The sequence below is a fragment of the Sciurus vulgaris genome (genome assembly GCF_902686455.1).
Source record: "Sciurus vulgaris genome assembly, chromosome: 2".
NCBI lineage: Eukaryota > Metazoa > Chordata > Mammalia > Rodentia > Sciuridae > Sciurus > Sciurus vulgaris.
This window is the reverse complement of record NC_136462.1, coordinates 160291720-160309279: the sequence shown is the minus strand read 5'-3', so window position 1 is coordinate 160309279 and position 17560 is coordinate 160291720.

Here is a 17560-nt window from a genome sequence, read left to right as displayed (position 1 = left end):
CTCTAGCTCTACAAATAAACACTTTTGATTTCCAAATAGGTAAACTGTCAGGTGGGTGGATTGCTCCTGAGTTTGGGCAATTCAGGATTTCATGGTTGACTTTGGGAGATAAAGTGGAGTATGGGGCTATTTTTTTATGAGTGGAGGACCCACTACCTTAAAAAAAATGAAATTTGATGCTTTGACAATGATGTAGGGGTTACCTCCACGGAGCTAGAGTAATAGCTAATCTCTTGAAAAAATATCACAGAAAATGACCTTTTACTTCTATTCTCTGAGGCAGATCAAGTGGAGTGCATTTCTAGGCAGAAAAACATTTTGTGTGAATTATACTCAAGGAAGCAGTGTAACTTGGTGCTCTGTAATTAGCCCTGTCCTGGTATTTCAACCTCTGAAAGGAAGTGTTGCTGTTGTAATTGAGTTCTTTTTAATCCCTTTAGCGTTGCATTTACATATTTTAATTGAATGTTTCAGAATTTAGTAGGTGAAGCATTTCTGAAGTGCTGACATCCTGTCTATCAGGTGTGCCCCATGGAGAGATAGTATGCTGAGGGGGCCCAACAGCAGTGTGAACCTGGGCATTAGAAGTGGGGTGGGACAAAGTGACCTCTCTTGGGTGGCCTCCTGAGTGTTTTACTGTTCCTGTGCTGCTTGCCATTTTTCACCTGGGTGCTCATCGCCTTTAAGCAGTTCATATCCTTAAGAGAGAGTTACCTAGTGCATCTGACTCCTTTTTCCATAACTCCCTTGAACATTATTAGGATTTCATTTATATTCAGAAAGACAGGAGTTCTGTTGGTAAAGCACATTGTAATTGGGGGAAAGCCAGAGACCTGCTTGGTCCCACTTCAGGTTTGTCCAGACCACTCCGCCCTTCCCTACCTCCATTACTGGGAATTGAATGCAGGGCCTCACACAGACTAGCAAAATGCTCTGTCACTGACTTACATCTCTAGTTTAAATAACCTCTTTAATTTCTTAAAACCACACATGGTTGTTGTGTAAGTAAAAGAACTCTAAATGCTTAGAGTTGATAATTTCTTGCTCAGTATCTGGGATTAATCTTGCTTACTCTCTCTTTGGTCTTTCCCAAACTTACCAAGCTGAGGTGATGAATGTCTTAGGAACCCACCAATTCCTTTGGCCATAGGGTACTGTGTATAGGGTATAGTGGGACCACGACTCAGGAGGGAATGAGCCGTGGTTGTCTGAAAGGGTTCATAGCTCTTTTTGACATTTTTCTATTGGTGAATTATAATTAAATATAATAGTGAAATTCACTGTGGTATATTCATATATTTTCAAGGGAAACTGGTGTCTGACTGTTCGCAGGAGTCTACTCAGGCATTATGCATTAGAGACTCATTGTCTGCCATGGAGGGTGTCTCAAAGCTGTTTCTTTTCTCTCTGGACAAGTGGACCTTGCCACAGAAAATCTTATAATACGTGACTCACACATACACACATGTATACACTCACTCTTTCACTCACTCACCATGTCTTATGCTGACTTCTTTCTTTCTCAGATCAACTGAAGAGCAGAATAGAGGGGACCTGACCAAAATGGGAGTGAAAGGTACCCCTCCTCAGAGCAAACCCCAGAGCCCAGTCTGTGTCCTTCCTTACGATCTGCTGGTGCTCAGGATGCTGACGTCCTGCTGGTCACAGCCAATGGACAGAAGTGGAGAGCAGAACTTCCATTGCCCTTGTATGTGTCCTACTGGCCCATGGCCTCCCAGGACAGAAGCCTTCCTCGTCCACATGTCTGGTAGGGGTGGTGGTGCCAGGAGCATCTTCATAGACCCACATGGCCTACCTGACCCTGAGGTGATTGGGTAGGACTGGAACCATGTGGCCACCATACCTGAGGCTGGATAGGAGCTCTTAGAGGATGGGGATTCTCCCTGCCTCTGAAATGTGCCTGATCCCAATTGAAATGTGCTCTCTTGGTAAAAGTACACACTGGATTAGGAACTTTATATAAAAAGAAGGTAAAATAGCTCTTTATTCATTTTATATATTATTAAAATTTTATCTTTTTACCTTTCTAATGTGCCTACTAAAAAATTTAATATTCCATATGTGACTCTTTTTGTGACTTTTGTTACATTTCTATTGGACAGTGTTGGCCTAAGGCCTGTGGCTAATGAACAAAGTACGTTTTGACACAAAGCCTTATTTGCTGGCCTCTAGGCCTCAGTAAAAGGGGATTTTTCTCTGGGGACTTCTAACAAGATAGTTAATAGTAAAAGCAAGGAAATTGTGTGTGTGTTGTATAGATATATGCACATATAGATACATATAAAGTTTTAGGACTTTGAGGTTAAAATGAGTCAAATCTTAATTGTAAACTGTAACCTCTCTTCTCTTCATCTCTTTCTCCCATATCTCATTAGAGTGTATTATGGGAACAACTATTGCTGTAATAAAATATATGATCTCACGAGAGCAAGAAAGTGCTTTTACTGTTAAAATAACTTTTATTTAAATAAATGTTTTTTTATATACGGGAGGTGATTTTAATGTTGATTAGCTTATTAGTTACTTATTCATAAGGGAAAATTTGGTTCAGGAATTTTCCCCAAATGAATCTCTTTATTAAAAAGCAACTTGTTTTCTTCTCTTTGTTCTAATTGAAAATTTTATGCCATTGTTAGGATAAATAGAATATACCCATTACTACCCAGAGGGGAGAGGGTCAGTAAGAAAAACAGTATTTTCACATTAAGGGTCGAATTGTAATTTTTTAAATAGTTAAGAGTCTAATTCTCATACAAACTTATGGTGAGCAGGTGCCAAAGATTTATTTACTTATTTTTGAGGGAATCAGCCAGATTGGCAGTGGGGATGTGACATAAGGTTGCTGAGGTAAATGTGAATTGGTTAAGACAACCACACTGTAATCTTCGGATTTCTCTTTGTTTCCAGAGTTATTTGAACATTCTCAGCTTTCTAATATCTAATTTGACAGGTCTGATCCTAATCAATAGTGGTAAATCACATCTCTCACATGACTCAGACCAGGTGGTCTTGCCAGGCTGTACTACACTCAGACCTCAGCCATGTTTTGGTCTCATTTCCAAATCCTGTCTACTTTTACCCAGTAAACAGGCTCATCTGATCATTTCCAGTGTTTTTGTCTCTCTAGGGCCTTTCCTGCCCTTGCACATTCTAAGGGGACTTTTTTTTTAGGACCAATGAGCCTCACCATTCTTCTTTCCCATTCTCCCTGTTCTCTCCCCCTATCCTGTGTCCCCCACTTCTCTCCAGACCATTTATGGTCTTACTGACAGAGCCTGAGTGCCCCAGTGAGTTTAATGGATGTGATGGAATGCTTATTGAGAGCCCTGCTTCTCCAGTTCTCTGGGAAAAGACCTATTTCTTCAAGGTGTTTTATTTATTTATTTTTATTTTCCAGTTGGTTGGGGATCAATATAATAAAAAGCACAGCAATGTCAAATTGCTGTGAAATATTTCTAAACACTCTCACTTTTTATACTTATCTCCTCAGACCTGCACGAAACAATTTGGGGCAGGCAGTGACCTGCTGCCCTTACTTTAAGCAGCATGGTCTTAGGGGACTTTCTTTTCTAGCAGTACTGTCAGGGTAAAGATGCAGTGCCCTCCTACTTGCCCCTGCTGTGATGGCACCAGGTGCGGCTGTGAGGAAGTTAGGTTCCTACCTCCTGTAGTCTCCATCAGTTTTATAAGCTGTATGATTTGTAATGCAAATACAGCTTCAAGACAGATACTACACCCACCCTCCCCTGGACCCTTAACCAGTTGGTCAGTATCAGGCTCCTCTGTAAAACTTCTGGAGTCATCCTTGCCCACTGCTTGGAAAAAAGTGCTTGCTATTAGTCCATTTTCTGGTATGGCTATGAAGTGTCTCCTGAAAGCTCTTGATAGACAATTCAGGAATGTTCAGAGGTAAAATGACGTGATATGGGAGCTATACTTTCATGAGTAGATTATTCCAGTTGATGGATTAATAATTTTAATGGAATACTGGATGATAACTGTAGGTAGGGAGGTTATGTCTAGAGCAAGTAGGTCACTGCAGGTGTGTCCTTGGGAATTCCATCTGGCTTTCTTCCTCTCTTTATGCTTCTGCTGCCATGAACTGAGCAGCTTTTCCTCCACTTGTGCCCTTCTACCCTGATGTTCTGCTTTACCTCTGGCCCAGAGCAGGGGAGTCAGCCCACCAGGGGCTGAACATCTGAAACCATGGGGCCAACTAAACCTTTCCTTTTCTAAGTTGTTCTCGTCAGGTAGTTTGGTCACAGCAACAAAAAGTTGACTTAAACAGTCCATTAGTTTAGGACTCTTGGTCTTCATGTGCTTTGCAAGGAAAAACTGGTGTACAGAGTGCCTTTTTCAGCCTCTTATTACAGAATCAGACCCTTGAAAAGAGCTGTACCAATAAGTATGGTGCCCGTGAAGCCCAATAAATATTTTTGGTCGTTTGAAGGAGGCTAGCTTTCCTTTCAAAGAACATTGCCAAACCTTCCTCAATCATTATATAAAAAGGGACTTACTTAAAAGTTACTTTAAAAAACAAATCAAAGAACCCTCTTGCTATCCTCTAACTTTGAAATTTTTTTCCCCCGAGTCCTAACCAACTTCCATTTGCATTAGCCTTATGTACCCTGATACGATTGTAATACTGGGATATACTTGGGTATAAAAGTCCCTGGGGAGCCTAATGGTTGAAAAGAGGGTGGAAGCTGCTGGAGAGGACTTAACTAGGTACCTTCACACCCAGGAGTTAGCGCCCGGGTGGGGAGGCACTTTAACTTGTGTGTTTTTTTTTGTTTGTTTGTTTGTTTTTTTTTTTGCCTGGAAACTCCATAAAAAATGGACAGTCTGGAAATTTTGGGACCTAATTTTATTTTTAACTCTAGATATACTAGAATAAATCACTTTTGCTGCTTGTATTTGAGGGTTTATCACTTTTGAGGGTACAGTGTGCTGTCATTATGAATAGGACAGACCTGTGTTATATCCTCCAAATTTGAGATTTTTTTGAGTGTCAAGGGGACCATAGTCCATAAAACTTTGTCCTGGGAAAACCATAACATATGTCACACCCTAATTACGAAGATCAGTTTGCATTATTCATCTTAAAATCAGCAAGCTTGATGGAACTAAGGAAGTAGTTGCTCTATTTTAACATTGAGAAAATTCTATTAAAACTGAGTAAATTAAATCTTATGAAGCAAATGTATGCTGAGGTCATTTCACAAAAAGTAGAACTTTTGACAAAATATGACTTTATACTTTCCAAATGTTTTAGACATATGCTGATAATTTTCTTTTTATAGACAGTGTTTGAAAGTTAGTGACTATTTATTTTGTTAAGAATTCACATGTAAAGTAAGCTACTCATTTAAAATTATCTGAAAGATTAATAAATCTCACTTAAATCTTAATAATCAGTTTATTATTATAAGACTGGTAGCCAACAGGCCTTCTTTCTTTTTTAAAAAATTTAAAAATTTTATGTGTTCTAATTAGTTGTACATGAGTAGGATGCACTTATATATTTTGATAAAGCATACATAAATAGAGTGTAATTGCTTATTTTTCTGATTGTACATACTGCAGGATCATATTGGTCATGTAGTCATACATGTACATGAGGTAATAATGTCTGTTTTACTCTACTATCATTCCTTCCCCCATACCCCTTCTCCTCCCTGCACTCCCCTCTACCTAATATAAAGTAACTCTATTCTTTCCAGTCCCTCCGACCCTTATTGTGAATTAGCTTCCGCATATCAGAGAAAACATTTGGCCTTTGGTTTTTTAGGACAGGCTTATTTCACTTAGCATGATATTCTCCAACTCCTTCCATTTACCAGAATGAAATGCCAGAATTTCTTTTTTCTTTAAAACTGAGTAATAATTCCATCGTGTGTGTATGTGTGTGTGTGTGTGTGTCATATTTTCTTTATCCATTCATCTGTTGAAGGGTATCTAGGTTGGTTCCATAGTTTAGCTATTGTGAATTGAGCTGCTATAAACATTAATGTGGCTGTGTCACTGTAGTATGTTGATTTTAAGTCCTTTTTGGCTGAATTTGAACTCATGATCTCTCTGCCTTAGCTTCTTGAGGAGTAGCTGAGATTACAGGCATACACCACTATGCCTGGCTAGTCTGATATTTCTAATGAAATTATATCACATGAAACAATTTTGTTCAACAAGATAATAAGCTTTGTAAGAATTAAAAGGAAAAGTCAGTGCCTTAATTATTTGTATTAGCCTTAGCAATGACTGCATAATTGAAATTTACCAGTAGCTTAGAATACTGTGGAAAAACACTCACCATACTACTTCTCAAACAATAGTTCTTAAATAAAGGTGGCTATGAAGGCGCAGGGGCGTCCAACCATACACCGTGGGTAGTTGCTGGGCGCGCTCCTGAACCAGCATCTTGTTCCGGCACCGAGGACCCCACAGTGACGGCCTTGATCCGCTTGGCATTGAGTGTGCCCCATCTCGGCGTCTACATGAGCCAATGGCATCCCGTCCGGAGTGGCTGAGGCCGGGGACGCGACTGTTCTGGACGTCCCTCAGCAAAGAGGAACGGCAGAAACCGCATCCCGGAAAGGTGGAAAGACTATCTCCCAGTTGGACAGGATGGCTGAAACTTGATTGATTGCTTTTAAAGTCCCTTTGCAAAAGAGATCTGGAAAGACAAGTGACAAGACATATCTTCTATGTGGGCCAGGCAGAACAATGCACCTCATCAGCTCTAACTGTCCTCCTTGCCTGAAGTACACCTCTAATTTCTTCTACACTGGATGTATATACAAAACAGTTTCTCATCAAAGAGAATTCAACTTGCTTCTACTCCCTGAACAGTGTTGGCACTGGCTAACTGGAGAAACTGAGGTCACACCCTTCTGTGCACCACCATAAGGCGCAATCCATCGATTGTAGAACTGTAATGGAGAAGGGAAAAGTCTGAGACCATGAGGCTGAATCATTCCAAGCAGAGCTCAGAGCTGCTAGCATTGGGAGAGCAATGCTAAGTCACTGGAATCACCCCAACTTCAGACATTGAGTGAGCATCTCATTCTCATGACATCAAAAGTGTCTTAAAATCTCTTCTCCAGCCTGAGGCCACAGCTGATTAGGAGATATGATGGTCAATTTTATGTGTCAGCTTGACTGCATTAAGGAATACATACATGGTAAAGAGTTATTTCTGGGTGTGACTTTCAGAGGTTTTCTGAAGGAAACTGATGTGTGGTTCTCCAGACTGAGTGGGGAAGATCTGCCATCAATATGGGTGGGCACTATGCAATCAGCTAGGACCCCAGACAGAATCACAACAAAGGCATTCTTTTTCTGCCTTTGGAAATCAGGACTGGGTTTCTAGACTTTGGACTCTAAGACTTGCACTAGTGGCTCCTGGATTCTAACATATTTGGACTGAAACTGAGAATTATGCCATGAGCTGCCCATGTTCTGAAGATTTTGGATGTGAACAGAGCCACATGGCTAGCGTTCCAGGGTGTTCATCTAGCAAAAATATTTTGTGGAACTTCTCAGCCTCCTTATTCATATAAGCCAATTCCCCTAAGAGCTGTGGGGCCAGGTGGTCCCTACCTAGATTTCAAAGTACGTTGCAGACAGTCTGAAGGCCTGTTCCGAGATATGTCATAGGAGCAGAGCCACCAACAAGATTCCATTTGGGGCAGCACCTTGTCATTAGAGGAGTGGGGCAGTGCTTAAAGACTCAGAACCAGAGAGCCATCAGTCCATGATTTCATTCTCTACAAATTTGGGCATAAGACTCCAACTCATGAGTGCTCTAAGCAAATTGAACTCAGCAGAAAATATAGAAATGGGCTGTCTGAGGTCTTCGGAGAGTCTATCCCTTGTGCTGGTGTACCCAGGATGCAGGATATGGAATCAAAAGTGATTGTTCTCCAACATTAAGACTTAATGTTTTTACATGTTTGGTTTTTTTTTTAATTTTTTAAAATTTTTATTGTAAACAAAAGGGATACATGTTGTTTCTCTGTTTGTACATGGCGTAAAGGCATACCATTTGTGTAATCATAAATTTACATAGGGTAAAAAAAAAAGGTGGCTACGAGTAGCAAATGTTACTGGTGTGCTTGGACCGTGACATGCCTTCTGGTCCTGGACAATAGTTCTGCCCAAACCACTTGCCTTTCTGTGTAGTCAGAATTAGGCTCCATGAATTGAGTCAAGGACCTGTTTTCTCTGTATTTTCTTCTTTAACTGTTTGAAGGTTAAGAAGTTTGGATTAATAGCTTTTACTTTGTTAGGTACTGGATATTTTTGTATTCCCATCAATATTCTTGAACTTTTAGTAAAAGTTATATGAAATCAGTTTTTATGATTTATTAGCTGGGTCCAGAGCAGTGCTCAATAGGACTAATTATTTTCCCTTCTGAGCACTCTGTGTATCACCCCATGGACATGCGATTGTCCGGGCAGGCTGGTAGGATCAGGCACTACTCCCAGCTTTAAGTGAATGCCAGGCACTATAAGCCCTAATCCTTTTGAATGGTTCTTCCTTCAGCCTTGAATTGTTTCCTCACTCATTTGCACTGTTCAGAATTATGCTGAATACTCAAGGGGTGGGGTTCTGTCTCTGCTCAGCTTTCTCCATTCAGCTGAGAATGGCAACTTCTCTGGCCTCCAGGACTCTCAGTTCCATCTTCTCTACTTGGGGAATTCTCCAGCCTCTGTCTCAGTGCCTCTGTCTGTACTGTAACTATAAACACTCTCCAGCAGTCAGCTACAGCTGTTACAGGTTTTTCCTTGTCTATTTACTAGTCTTTGTTGCCTGATTTCTAGTATCTTCAATTTTTTTTTTTTTAATTTCAGGTGTAAGTTTTGGTAAATTTGGTTCTTAGACAAAAATGGAAATCTCCGTATAGTGTTTTTTAAAACATCTTACAAGCTGCTCTGGTTCACAGCCATCTCTCTAGGTCAAGTGCAGTGTCTGATTGTTTTGAAGTCCTTCCTCCTTCATTGTGCTTCTTCAAGAGCCAGCTCAAATCCAACTTAATCTGCAAATACCTCTTCATTAACTCAGGTTTACATGGAGTTTCCTTTCTAAAAGCAGTTAGAGACTCTAATAGTCAATGATATATTATCTAGCGGTGATTCATCTTTGTTTTATAGTGTTGTCCTGATTTCCCAAACTTCTTGAGCAATGGGTCAGTGTTTATACATTTTTTTGCTCTTCATAGTGATTTTAGCACAGGATTAACTTGTAAAATATCAGCAATCACTTATTGGAATACTTGCTTCTTTGACCAAAGACTGCATAGGATGCCATTTTAATATTCTGTCTTTGTCTGTTTTATGTTGCTATAACAAAATACCTGAGGCTGGATGCTTTATAAAGGAAAAAAAAAAAACCCACAGTTTTGGAGACTGAAAGTCCATAGTCATGCAGTTCCATTACTTGGATTCTGGTAAGGGCCTTCTGGCTACATTAGAGCTTGGCAGATAGTGTCACATAGTGGGAGCAGGTGCAGGAGTGACTAGTGGTGGGTGGGTGCAAAAGAGACAGGTCACATGATGAAGGAGGAAGGCAGGGGGAGGGAGAACAAGTGTATGCACTAAGAAAGCATAACTCCCTTTATAATAACCCACTTGCATAGTAACCAATTCAATCCTGTGAGACCGGATCCATTCCCTCTAGTCTGGCATTAATCCTGAGAGTGGTGCCTCCAGTGACCTAATCACTCCCCACGAGGCCCCCTCTTAGAGGTTACACTGCCTCTCAATACTGTAACATTGAGGACCAAGCCTGGCTCATGAACCCTATCCAAACCAAACTATACTGTGTATTTGTGTGCCTGCTGTTGGGGATGGAGGAAGGGTGTTCAGTGTCAGCAAGACTGTCCTTGCTCCCATAGCAGCCTGTGTTTCAGGTGGCCTTTCATTTACTGCAGGATCACTGGATCACAAGTCAGCATGGAACTCAACCCAAGATTACCATATGAAAACAAAACCTTAGGATTGAGATAAATGCCATAAAATTAGGTCATTCCCCTCCCACAGCCTTTTTAAATGACAGTGGTCTCTCTATGTCTGTAGGGCTCTCAATGGAAATAAAATCTCCAGATGTACATGGTCAAGATCCATAAGCTTAGTGGATGTTTGTCCACTGTTGCTCACACGGTAGCTCAGCATAAAGTGGCCATGACCCTGCACTGCCCCACATGCCTTACCAGTGGCTGCACTGACACTGATTCTTCAGTACACACAAAGCTGTATAAGACCTCCCTGCTCACCACACCACATAAGGTGTCAATTTCAGCTGAGGAGACTGGCAGGGCTCTTGTGGTTTGCCCATCACCCCATCATTCTGTGATGGGATTACCATTTTAACCTGTTCTCTTTCTTTACCCTGCCCCTGGATCATCATCTCCCCAGCATTCTTTCTGTGCCTTTGGCCTTGGCCAGAAGGGGCTGCTGGAGAGCTGCTCTGGAGCTGGTGGCCTCTTCTGGCCCTCTGTTGGACTCCTGCCAAGGCAGGCCAGACAAGCATCCTTTGCAGAGGTCACTCTTTGAAAGATGGCTTTTTTTGGGTGCTCCTCTTCGAACTGCTCTTTCTTTCTCATCTGTTCCTCTTAGCATTTCAGGAGCTGTTTCATGTAGGTCTGACTTTGTAGGTGTGTACCTAATGGGATAAAAAGCTTTATTTTTAGACTGCCGTTTTCTTCCCCTAATCTTTTTGCTCCTTCAGAAATGTCTTCTGGTTAAATCTTCCCAGAGTGCCTGTGCCTGGCTGAGGACCTGACTGCAGTGTGATTGGCTGAGCTAGTCTACATGCATGTCATACTTGCTTTAGAAACATTTCCCTCTGGATGAGCCAAACAGGATCCTAGTGGCTGCCCAAAGTTTCTGTTCTAGAGATACTGGAGCAGGTCCCTGTGTAAGACGAAGGATTTGGAGGATCCTCTGCCTGGGTGCACATATCCATCTTTATCAGATGATCTTGTGTCAACAAAAAACATGAAGTTTTTTGTTCGCTTCTTTATTGGTACTGGGGATTGAACCCAGGGGCACTTTACCACTTAGCTATATTCCCAACACTTTATTTTTCATTTTGAGACAGGGTCTTGCTCAGTTGTTGAGTATCTCACTAATTTGCCCCGACTGGCCTTAAACTTGTGATCCTTCTCCCTTAGCCTCCTGAGTCACCAGGATTTCATGTGTTTAACACTGCTCCTGCTGATCATGTCTCTGTCGAAGCCTCAGGTTGGTTCTTCTGCATTGGTCCTCCCTGGACATTCTTTTAATTATCTCTTGCCTTTCATTCATGCTCCTTCTTTAGGGTAAGGTTTCTCTCTGCTAAGATAGTTTTACCCATTCTTGAAGGCTGTTTCTGAGACTATGGAATTGTCATCTTGGGCAGTGCACAGTATTCCTTCCTTGTTCCTTCCTTGAGGGCTGGTTCTTCCTGCCTATTTTTAGCTTTCCTCTGAGTGCCTGGCACAATTGCGGAGAGAGTGGGTCCTTATTATTAGATGTTCCCCTTGCCTTGACATGTGTGAGCTGTCGAGAGCCCAGCATGATCTAGGCTCTCATCCAGAGCCCTGGTCTGCCATGACCTCAAGCCTGCACCCTACCATTTCCTGGAAATGTGAGCCCAGAAGGCTTGGGACCAGCTTTGGTTTACCCATTACCAGCTAGAGGTGATCGTGATGCCTGCCATCACCCCAGAGCATTGCCAGGCTCAAGGGAAACCGGATAAGAAAGGGTCAATGGCCAGGTGGGCACAGGAAGTTTTTGTGCTGTAGTATAACTTCTGAGGCCCAAGATTCCTACCCCATGTAATTAGAAGACTTTAAAAGGCATATGTTTTTGGACCAAATCACCTTATCAATTTTCCCATTTCTAACCACCTGTGGGTTTATTTATTTGCTTTGGACCTGAGGTACCATTTCATTAGACTTCGTATTCTTAATATATCACCACATGGGTTGTGTCGAAACTGTTTTTGCTGACATGTGTCTCCATGTTCTGTGCCAATGACTTCTCGCACTGGGACTGATTCTCTTTAACTTCAAATTGTTGTTAGTTTTTCTTAGAGCTAGTTTTAGAAGTTTCCCATGACTCTCTCATTTATAGATAGACTAATTAGGATTGATGGGTGTTTCCCTTCATTCATTTCAGTATCTCCCAGTACATGTAGGTTGCCTGATGAGGCACAGGTTCTGGATGATGGGATTAATCAGCATGGCTTCCTTCAGTGCTGCCTGTGACCAAGGTTGAGGCCACCTGGCTATGAGTCACCCTTGAGGTTAGGTACCGTGAGGCTGTCCTTTAGGAGGACACAGGCCTGTTCTCTTGGTGTCTTTCCCAGCTAGAGAACAGTTAAGAGTATTACATTTGATGAATCATCTGAGTCTTAAGTTTAAAATTTTTTCCTTCAAGTAAAACTCATTTCCTATTTCAACTGGATATGTTTAAGTAGGTGGGACCTTTAGTACCCCAAAGAAAGATGGGTTGCTGACACATGTGCCTTTCTGCCAGATCCCTGAGCATGATGTGAAACAATATGTATTGTCCAGGGTTTTTAAAAGAGCTTGTGGTACAGCACCCTGTCCCGTCCTGGATTTCAGGCTCTGCAGGTCATCTTGTCCTCACTAGTGTGCTCAATTGCAGCCTGAAGACCAGGGTGGGCCAGTTGGCCTTTGCATGTCTGCCATTGGTTCAGCTCTGATGGTGGGTGTCAGCCCTTACCCTGCGTATTTACCTGAATCCTGTCCCACACTGCTCTGCCCCATCCCATTACCTCTAGGGCCTGAATGCAGCAAGCCCTGTCTCTGAACTTATACCCCAGGGGAACCTTACAGTGGGAAAGTGCCTGTTCCTTTAGATTAGTCCCTTGTTCCTGCTTGTTTATGGCCTGTCACAGGCTGCCTTCCCACCCTGCAAAAGTTGGGGAACTCTTTGTTCATCTGTTCATCTCTGGACGTGGCTCTTCACAAGCTCCTTGTCCATCAGTGGTTGCTAGAGCAGTTCCTGGCCTTGTGCTGGGTTAAGGCCTAAATGAGTAGAAAAACATCAGAAGAGGCTAAATCAAACCCAAACACAAAGTAAAGCAGACAGTTTGGTTTTCTATTTTGGTTAGAGAAGAGGTGGAAACCATTATTTAAAATGAAACTCTGGGATTTTCTGTGGATATAATCTATAAAATGATGACTAATCAAAAGTTGGCAAAGCTGGTTTTGCTCCCCCCCACCTCTGGTTACAAATTCTTTGAACTTTGAAATTGAAAAATTTCCCATCAACTCTACAGGCTAGTGTGTCAGGTTGTAATTCACAGCCTTTATATTCTGTGCAAGCACCAGGGGTTCATTTTCTTCACTGCTTTTTCTTGGGAGGATTCTGGTGTCAAATCTCTGGTGTGCGAATATTCTGGGTGCATTTGGAGTCTGTTGTTGGCACTGACTCTTGTCTGGGCTCAGTTCATGTCATGTTTGAAACCAGTTGAGTATTTTGGGGTTGAACCTCTCTACTGTATGTTAAGAGTTTGTGCTAAGAAAAGGCCAGTCCTGCTGTACTCTTGGCTTACTGGATATTTCAAACTCTTTTTTAGGCATTTGGCATTCACTAAAACCCAGCATGTTTCAATGACACTTCTCTATCCATTTTTAAAACCATGTGTGTTTTCAAGCAGATGTAATCCATGTGGTTCTTTTCACCCAATTCATCCAAATGTTGGTCCAGGATCTGAATCCTTTCATATCCCAGAAGCATTTGGATTCTCCCCTTAAAAAGAAAAAGATATATAACATTTCTCCACTTCCCAGAAAGGGGAAATGATGTTTGAAGACTGAGAAAGGATTCTTAGCTCTAAAATGTGTCCAGATCCTGAATGTGGCCCATGGGATTAATGGGGCGGTAAGGCATCCCTAGCCCTCCTCACAGAGGTCAGACTCTCCCTGTGACACACTGCTTCCTAGGCAGCTGCCTGGTCAACCTGGCCTTGTGAGGAGGCCCATGGACTCTTCCAAAAGTTGCTTTCTAACTCCTGGGAAGAGTAGAAGATCTAACCTGCCTGAGACATTTGGGGCCTGCTATATTCTTTATTTTGAAAGGTTTTTAGATAGGAGATTTTACAGTTTTTTAAAAATAATCTGACAGGCCAATTTATGATTTAATAAGTTTCAATTTAGGCAAAAGAATAGTTCATCTTCAGGATTAAAACTAGTTTGTATACAATTGATCAACAAATATATGAAAAAATGTTCAACATCTCTAGTAAGTAGAGAAATGCAAAATGAAACGACTCTAAGATTTCATCTCATTCCAATCAGAATGGCAATTATCAAGAATACAAGCAACAATACATGTTGGGGAGGATGTGAAGAAAAAGGCACACTCATACATTGCTGTTGGGAATGCAAATTGGTGCAACCATTCTTTTTTTTTTTTTTCAATTACTGATTTATTTTTTTATTTTTATTTTTTATTGTAAACAAATGGGATACATGTTGTTTCTCTGTACATGGAATAAAGGCATACCATTTGTGTAATCACAAATTTACATAGGGTAATGTTGTTTGATTCATTCTGTTATTTTTTCCCTTCCCCCACCCCTCCCACCCCTCTTTTCCCTCTATACAGTTCTTCTTTCCTCCATTCTTACCCCCCTCCCTAACCCTAACTCTAACCCTAACACAAACCCCTCCCATCCCCCATTATGTGTCATCATCCACTTATCAGCGAGATCATTCGTCCTTTGGTTTTTTGAGATTGGCTTATCTCACTTAGCATGATATTCTCCAATTTCATCCATTTGCCTGCAAATGCCATAATTTTATCATTCCTTATGGCTGAGTAATATTCCATTGTATATATATACCACAGTTTCTTTATCCATTCATCAATTGAAGGACATCTAGGTTGGTTCCACAGTCTGGCTATTGTGAATTGAGCAGCTATGAACATTGATGTGACTGTATCTCTGTAGTATGCTGATTTTAAGTCCTTTGGGTATAGGCCGAGGAGTGGGATAGCTGGGTCAAATTCCAAGTTTTCTAAGGAATCTCCACACTGCTTTCCAGAGTGGCTGCACTAATTTGCAGTCCCACCAGCAATGTATGAGTGTACCTTTCTCCTCACATCCTCGCCAACACCTGTTGTTGCTCGTATTCTTGATAATCGCCATTCTAATTGGGGTGAGATGGAATCTTAGGGTGGTTTTGATTTGCATTTCTCTTACTGCTAAATATGGTGAACATTTTTTCATATGTTTGTTGATTGCTTGTAGATCTTCTTCTTTGAAGTGTCTGTTCATATCCTTAGCCCATTTGTCGATTGGGTTATTTGTATTCTTGGTGTAGAGTTTTTTGAGTTCTTTATAGATTCTGGAAATTAGTGCTCTATCTGAAGTATGATTGGCAAAGATTTTCTCCCACTCTGTAGGCTCTTTCTTCGCATTGTTGATAGTTTCCTTTGCTGAGAGAAAGCATTTTAGTTTGAATCTATCCCAGTTATTGATTCTTGCTTTTATTTCTTGTGCTATGGGAGTCCTGTTAAGGAAGTCTGGTCCTAAGCCGACATGTTGAAGATCTGGACCTACTTTTCCTTCTATAAGATGCAGGGTCTCTGGTCTGATTCTGAGGTCCTTAATCCATTTTGAGTTTAGTTTTGTGCACGGTGAGAGATAGGGGTTTAGTTTCATTCTGTTGCATATGGATTTCCAATTTTCCCAGCACCATTTGTTGAAGAGGCTATCTTTTCTCCATTGCATATTTTTGGCACCTTTGTCTAATATGAGAAAATTGTATTTATTTGGGTTTGTGTTTGTGTCCTTTATTCTGTACCATTGATCTACCTGCCTATTTTGGTACCAATACCATGCCATTTTTGTTACTATTGCTTTGTAGTTGAGTTGAAGTTCTGGTGTTGCAATACCCCCAGTTTCATTTTTCCTGTGAAGGATTGCTTTAGCTATTCTGGGTTTCTTATTCTTCCAGATGAATTTCATGATTGCTTGCTCTATTTCTGTAAGGTACGTCATTGGGATTTTAATTGGAATTGCATTGAATCTGTATAGTACTTTAGGTAGTATGGCCATTTTGACAATATTAATTCTGCCTATCCAAGAAGGTGCAACCATTCTTGAAAGCAGTATGGAGATTCCTCAGAAAACTTGGAATGGAACCAATTTGACCCAGTTATCCCACCTCCTTGGCCTATACCCAAAGGACTTAAAATCAACATATTGTAGTAACACAGCCAACATCAATGTTTATAGCAGCTCAATTCACAATAGCTAAACTGTGGAACTAACTTAGACACCCTTCAACAGATGAATGGATAAAGAAAATATGATACACACACATATGATGGAATATTACTCAGTTTTAAAGAAGAAATTCTGGCATTTCATTCTGGTAAATGGAAGGAGTTGGAGAATATCATGCTAAGTGAAATAAGCTTGTCCCAAAAAACCAAAGGCTGAATGTTTTCTCTGATATGTGGAAGCTAATTTACAATAAGGGGGTGGGTAGGGAAGAATAGAGTTACTTTATATTAGGTAGAGGGGAGTGAAGGGAGGGGATGGGGCATGGGGGAGGGAATGATAGTGGAGTGAAACAGACATTATTACCTCATGTACATGTATGAATGCATGACCAGTGTGATCCTGCAATATGTACAATCAGAAAAATGACAGATAACACTCTGTGTATACTTTATCAAAATGTATAAATGCATTCTACTCTCAGACATATATACCTAATTAGAACAAATAAAATAGAAAAATTAAAAGAACAGTTTATTTCCTTTCAGGTTAGTGATTGTTGGAGTTCTTATTATTTTAATTATTTGAACTATCCCCTCTGAAAAGCTAGAGTTTAAGCTCAATGTAGTCCTCTAGAACTTTTAAATGACTGGCCACTGCATGTTGATAAAAACTCGCTTTGCAGACGAATACCAATGGAAGTGGAGAAATTAACATAGCATTCTCCTTTAAACTGGGAAGAAAATATGGTATTTGATAGTCTGTGATTGAAGATGTAGAAGGTAAAAGGAGCAAGGAGGATGGAGACAGAAGATAGGATATATCTGAGTCAGTGGGAAATGTGTTTGTAAGCCTCTCAGAAAACAGCCAAAGAAAATCACAGGGAAAAAAACAATAAAGAACTCAGTTTAAGTTAGGTTTTTCTTAACCAGTTGCTACCAGTTTATCCTACCTGATTATAGGTTTATTTCTTTAATGGCTATTAGTTAGTGGAGGAAAGGAGAATCCCTTTCATATTTCTAGAAAGAAGCGCTGGACTGTGCCACCATAGTGTAGTGGTGTCCCCTGTGGCAGCAACTGTCAGGGGCCCATGTGGCACCCAGAGGAATCAGCCCCTGGAAGCACTGGTGCTTTAGGGGAAGGTTGTTTACAGTTTGAAAAATTAGGAATATGGAATAAAGAGCTACCTTTAGGGCCATAATAATCCAACAGAGCCCCTTTAAAATTAAAAGTAACTTCCTGATAACTGCTTTTCTGCATCTGGAGTTTCCCCCTACTAGAATGGAAACTGAG